Below are 7,769 nucleotides of genomic sequence, written 5' to 3'. Positions count from 1 at the left end.
CATATATATGTATATATACATACATGTATATACAACATATAAAATTAAAAAACATATTTTAATAATTCTATGATATATTATAAATAGTGTTTAAAATAAGTTTTATCATTTTCGACTTTTACTTTCTTACTATAAATACTGCGTACGCCAATTGGCAATTATAGCCGTATTGGCCGTATTGGCAATTAATTAATAAGTTGATTACAAATTTGTACCTCATGTTACAACAAATTTAATCATTCTTTTTTTAATGAAAACGTTATTTTAATTGAGAAATAATCATTATACACATTTAACTATGCTAATGCATTTAAAAAGCGATTATATAGATATACGAGAGATCATTTATTCGATATAAAAAGCTAAAAATTGAATAATTCATTTGTATTTGCATTGAATTTGGAGATAATAAACGTATATATAACGGTACGGCATTCGCCGCTCATTGTTTATATTGTACATTGTCCCGGCCTTGGCGAGTCGTAATGGTCTATTGGACTTATTCTACATACACACTCATCTTGTTATCATTCGCGCGACGACATTCGAGTTGAAAGGTGATGACGCGGCGCGCTCTGTGTGTCGCGTAACATTTATTTTCCTACGAGACGAGACCTTTATTTTTCCACGGTCGAGGGGAAAACGCAATCATTCTAAATAATTACACTAACTGGATCGCACGATTACTTACTAGTTTCTGTTCATAAATGTATATAAATATATATATATCACGCGATAAAAAGCGACACTGTGGCCTGTGACTAATCATTAATCAATCATCTACTCCTTCTTACGGAATAAAGTGATAAATTGATTACACTGCGTCGCTTCTTAGATTGTTCGGAAATTTCACATGACTGCCCTAGTGCGTTATTCTATCTTTATCGTAAAACAAGGATAAAAAAAGGATATAAAATACTCGGGCACTTGAATGAAGCTTGACTGAACGCAGATTACTGCACGTAGTGCGCGGCTTTGTTCAGTAAGCAGGAACTCACTGCCAACGATTTGCAAGCTCATTGAGGTCATTCGAAATATCGAGGCTATTAATTTTTATTAAAGCAGATATTTCGCGTAATATTACTTATTTGAGGTCAAAATGGTAGGAGATGGCAATCAATGACAATTCTCGTGTCGCATTTGAGATCTTTGTCGATTTAAATGAATTACTTCGCTCGATATAAATAAGATTATTACCGGACTTGAATAATACGCGAATCATTGCATGGAGTGATTTAAAAATAGTAAGAAAGCACGATGGCATTGATTAACGATACGTGCAGTTTACGATTCGTCTAAGATTTGTGCGTTTTAAATAAGCGCGATGCCAAATTTTGATCGTATATTCTTGAACGAACTTAACCAGTCGTTCACCTAACCGTCGCGTATCGCAGCGCTGCACATTTTCTGACCGTTCGGAGTGAAGTTGTTCATGCAAGTCGTGGAACGCTATCTTCACTATTCGTCAGCCATTATTGAAACGTTATGTGGTGCAAAAAAGAGCAGTGTCCTAATCAAGTAGCGTCGTGAGTATAGTTGTGACACATATAATCGATAATTAATCGTGGTGACCTCGCATTTCAGTTTTGTCGACCATGCGACATAAATTTCAGTGTTTCGTTAAAGTTTACCATCGTCAGTTCTCAAAATCTCGTAACGCGTCTGTATGTCGTTGCTCGATAAATACAGCCGAATCGCAGTGTATCGTTTTATCGTTATTTCGTCTGTTTCTTTTTTTTGTTTACTTCCGTCACGATCTGTCGCAATATGATAAGCATGGCGTGTGTTATTAATATCGGGAGTGCCAAGTGACGCGCGATCGTCTTATTCTGATAATTAACGCAAGTGTTAATTACCGAGTTTCCACGGGTATGTGCTTTCGATGGAATTTGAGAGGATGAGGAAGCCTGGGAAGCATCGAGCAACGGCGGAGCAACTGTGAGGTAAATAATCTCACTTATTTGTGTATATTACTTGCAGAAAAAAATTTTTAATTTCTGTGTAATTTTTAATCACCTATTGAGATGATTTATGTTAAAAAGTTTCGCTTTAATTTTTTAATTCATACTTAAGAAATTGAACTTGAATTCTTTTGGGGAAGTTACGTAATTATTTACGTAATTATGAAATGGTTACTTGAAAAACAAATAAACTTTTTAGATATTAATTATTTTACAAATAAACTTTTTAATTATTTCGAACGCAAATGTAATTTGGATTATATCTACATGTTACAGATCCGTAGTTACAACTCCGCTGTTGCGCATCGTATCGGTGAGTCACAAATAATCTTTTATTCAATTCGAAGTAATGAATTTGTGAATATTACAAATATACGTAATATTTCATAGATTCATTCTTATATTTATAAAAAGAATAAATCGGCACGAACAAATTTTATTCGTAATTAAAATATGTATATATGTATAATTTATAATATATATTGAATTAATATATTTATGTAAATATAATATATATTTATGTAAATACTTTATACTCTTTTTAAAGTTTAATTTATAATATTTTTAATATGTACATTTTTAATATACATACATAAGAAATCAAATTTTAAGTTAAAAAATGTCCTATACAATCAATACTGAATCTTGATGCTTATAAATAATATTCTTTGATATATATGTCTAATAATAATACTATTATTAATATTAATTATTAATATTAATACTATTAAATTATTAAATACAATTTTGTAGTTTTACAAACCGATGGTTGTCAAATTTGAAACGCAAAGATGCTGAAATAAATAATAATAATAATAAATATTGATAAAGTTTATTTTGCAATATTGTTTTCAATGAAAAGTATAAAACATGTTTTGTTCATTCAAAATAATACAAAGAAATTATTATCTACTATTTATCGAGTGTTCGGCAATCTGCCGAAACAAACGTTATACATTCAACTCGATTACATCATTAGAATTAGAGTAAAATATTATTGATTTTATGTAAACATTGCACTAATTTATACAAAAAAATTTCTTTGTATTATTTTCACAGAAAAAGATACTGAGATAAGCAATTTAGTGAAAGCCACGAAAGCCATGGAAAGCTTTCTGCTACATTTGTATTAGCTGCGCATGCTTTGCTGAGCGAGACACAGTTAGCTTCTGTCTCTTATGGACCAAATTGATTAGATGCTTCAACATTTATGACTGTTTGACCACGAGACACATAAAAAGTTTCGAATGATTCGATTTTCGACAAAAGTGGAACACCATTGAAGGAGTATGAAACGAGAAGAGCAAGGGTACAAAGAAGGTTCCATCTCGCTTTAGCGTCGTCGCCCGATTACCGTTTTCCCGCTATAAGCATATTTCCCTTGAGTTTCGAGATATTGCTGAACTTCTTACCCCGCGGATTCAAGGGGATTGAAGTAGTAATGCAAACGGCCCGCCAGTGTTCGCTCGGAATTGTTTGCCGGCTATGTCGGATATGGCTTGTGTTTGCCTTCAGTCGGAAACTTTTCGCGAATCTTTTCTCCTTTTCTCTTGCGTTTTGGGCCTGAGAAATCCATGGCCTAAAGCACATCATTCGGTTTTAATCCTATCTCCTTAGTGAAACAAATACGAATAGGTACTGTTAACCCTAGTAGCAACGTTGGTTTTATATTTCTTAAATGTTTGTAAAACATTAGATATATTTATAAAACGTCTGAAAAATAAGTGCTATCTGAATAAGTTATTTGCTCTGATTCATAAGGATTCGTCTTCGTTATTTATTGAATATTTTTCAAGTTATATATTTTCAAGTAGAAAAGATAAAGTAAAATAATATTTAACCTACACTATAAAATATTTTTTAACATCTGGCCAATTTATTCAGATTTATTTGAAATGTGATTTATTTTCTTACTAGTATTTTAATTAAAATTAATTTTTTGGTATTTGATGACTTCTTCTGTTAACAATATCAATAAGGGGAACTTTAAAAATGTTCATCGAATTTTTTTGTTACTAATTTTTTTTAATGATTCTTAAGACTAAAAAATATATTGTGTCACTGCATTTATTAACGTATGGCTTAGTTTTCGAGTTATAAATTTCTGAAAATCATTAAAAAATTAGTATTGAAAAATTCGATAAACTTCTGAGAGTCTTCTTGTCAGTATGTGTACTATCTACTTTATAAATGCTGAATGGTTTTTTTTAACATCCTGTATAAAGTATAATAAAATTATAGTATAATAAAATTGATAATTGTTGGAATTTTGTTTTTAAATTATATACATTGATAGAAATCGAATAGTAGACGGAATTTGTATTAAAAGGAGAAATATTAATTTTTTTCTTCAGAGAGAAAGTATTATGTTAGATTCACGAAGTTAATACGCTATATTTTGATTTTTTAATATTAAAAATGCACAAGTCTTTTTTTGTTTTTGTAAGAACTATAGAATTGTGAATAGAGTGCTACTAGAATTGTCATTACTTTTTTTTTATATTAATAGAATAGAGTCGTGTTCATAGATCCCACTTTTGGGTTTCTGTGACGTTAATATGATGATGATAAATTCTATTAATATTGCATTTTTTCTATTAATTCTCATTTTTTCTATTAATCATCATGTTTTTCATCAGTTTTATAATTCCTTATAAAAATAAAAAAAGTTTTGCATTTTTTTATACTAAAAAAAAACCAAAATAGAAAGTAATGAAAATATGGCGTGTTAATTTTGCGAAACTAGTTTAAACTGAAACTGGACTAAGTAATTTAATAATTTTGTCATTTTGACAAAACTCATTATAGGCAACTTACTCCGGCTTCAATTTAGGGTTGTGTTTCAAGATCAACAAATAATTGATGCACAATTAGCTTGATCTGAAAATCATATAAATTCACAAAAGAAATATGATTAAGAAGTATAATTATTTATAGAGTTTAGTACACTGAAAGAAAAGATTGGTTGCTGCAACAATTTAGATAGTAAAATATGGCACAGCATTTTTATACGACTGCAGCAACTAGTTTTTTGTTGTAGCAGCAAATTTTTAGTTAGCTTATCCGCAATATCAGTATATGATTCGATAGGCTAACGCAACTAAAAATTTGCTAAAAAAAACTGGTTGCTGCAGTCATATAAAAATGTCATATTTTGTGTCACATTTTTCTATCTAAATTGTTGCAGCAATCTTTTTTTTTCAGTATATATACGTTATTATTAAGAAATTTTTCTAAGATGTCTGCATGAGGATTAAATTGTTAAATGTTAGTCAATTTAATTTAATATTACTACAATAGTTCAGTCGGATTGATTGATCGAAAAATTATTTCGGCATGCAGTTTAAGTAACTACATATGTAGTATATAAATTCACACCATTTTATATAAGCACTTAAGATCATAAGTTTGAAGATTTTATTCTCCACTTACTGTGTAATTAAAAAGCATTAAATTTTTTATACAAATATATTAAAATTGCCAACTCAAACAATATGGTTTTTTATGAAACAAAAATGACAAAAATGACCTAATCATGTTTCTAAGTGTATTCTTTCGCTACTACTTAATTAATTAATAATTTTCCATTATGTTGTAAAATAGTTTTTCTCCTTTTCCAAAAAACTTAACTTTTTTAGTTGTGTCATTTTCGAAGTAAGAAAACAACTATATACATGGAGTACAGCACTATGTTATGTATATACTATCGATATTTTGCGCCATACAAATATTTGCCAAATAATAAATTTTTCATTGAAAATATGAACTGTCGAACTGTACGTTATTGCGTGATTCTTAATTGGTGATGTCATCGCAGCTCGCAATTGGTACATACATTCAAATCGTATTCGATCATCGTTGTCCACATAACGTCCACGTATACGTAAATCTTGCTGAATAATAGCTTTTGACAGTCCTGACTTATATTTTTCTCTATATGAACAAGTATTTTATATCGGAATATTCGACAACGTTTGTGGTTTCGTAGTTTTACTTGTAGTTTTACAATCGTGAATAGCAGTAATAATGGCGTGTTGCCACCGCGACCTTTTTATAATAGGTTTCACAAGTTTCACCGTTGATTATCTTCAACGCTTTATCTTCAATACTTTCAACGCAATTTTTATAATATAATTTTATTGATCTCGTTAAGAAAATCTTATTACCATTTTATTTCCTGTAATATTATCTTAATATTTAAATAATTGTCGATGAAAAGACAACTCCTCGTACTTATTTATAATTTTCAACTGATAGACGTATATTATTTATTTAGTCATCGATGCACATGGGACGTGTACGTCACGATATGCCGTTTATAGCCATGTCCCTGTGGCCATGGACCATTCGAAGGTACCGTAACGACCGTTCGGGATTAATTTATGACGGTGTTACACGATACCACCGGACTATTAGTGCGAAGCTCGTCGAAATGAGTCCTGCTGGGATTAATTTCGTACTGTTAAATACGCCTTGTGGCGAATTTTGAGTCTATCAGTCGAGTTAATTAACTGTAACGGAAAAATGCAAGAAAGAAGCATGCGAATGATAACCGTGATTATTTAGCTAATTGAATAACATTTTGGACTTAATTAAATTTTTGCGATACAAGAATTAAAAAAAGCGAAAGAAAATACAACAGTATGCGTTACTTGTAACGCCGTTACTTTTTATTGTTACTTTGTTATAATAATAAATCGGTATCTTTGTGATTTTCTTTTAAGACGGTAACACTAATCAGACTTGGAAAAATCGATCGTTACTTGTAACGATTGGAAAAGTCACTCAGTACTGAAAAAGTAACTCATAAGGAATAACGCGTCAATACATTACTTATTAAATTACTTAAAAGGTAACTTAATAATTACTTTCTAAATAACGCGAAATAGTGACAAGTTACTTTCCCTTAGCGTAATAATAACAGTTAATTATTGTTACATAAAAAATTACGTCATTATCAAATTGTTATAATTAAATAATGGTAAAAATATTATAAGTATTATAAGTAATGTAAAAATAACGGCGTTACTATATTTCCATTTCTTGCATTATAAGGAGTTGTAATAACATGAATCCAGATACGATGAACGCTAAAGTCACGTTATTCTTTTCTTAATTAATTGTTAAGAAGAAGATGACTTGATCTTAGCGTTCACCGTAACTGGATAAATGGTATTGCAAAAATCCCTAATAATATTGAAACTTGCGATTCATGGAGTGTATCATTATCTTTCTTGTTCTAACAAAATAATATGTTGCTTTGTAAAATTTATTCTATTTAGCTCAACACTACATGTGTGATGCTGAGTATGTAAATTGCATCTGTTTAGCATAATATGCATCATGTTTCATATTTATGATAGAATTATTCTATTTCAATGAGATATACGCGTTGCATTTAATCAAGTGCAATCTTATGTTTAATTAATAATAATCTTGATGCATAATTTCAGGCGCGCAAGAGATATCATCCTAATTTTATTTATATAAAGTATATCAAAATATTCATTTTATCAAAATATCAAATATTCATATTATATTGAAGTTGTTTTACATATCTCTCTATCTGTTCTCTAATTAAATTTTTATAAGTGATTACTATGCTCACAATAAAGTTTAAATCATATAATTTAATTTGATATTAATTTGTTAGGTCTATCTCCTTTTATAAAAAAAATATAGTAAGATACATATACAGTATATATACAGATATATATATATATATATATATATATATATATATATATATATATACTACTATATATATATATATATAATAATTATTATTTATATTACTATATATAGTTA

The sequence above is a fragment of the Atta cephalotes genome, assembly GCF_000143395.1.
Source record: "Atta cephalotes unplaced genomic scaffold scaffold00001, whole genome shotgun sequence".
NCBI classification, from domain to species: domain Eukaryota; kingdom Metazoa; phylum Arthropoda; class Insecta; order Hymenoptera; family Formicidae; genus Atta; species Atta cephalotes.
Note: the sequence above shows the minus strand (reverse complement) of the source record.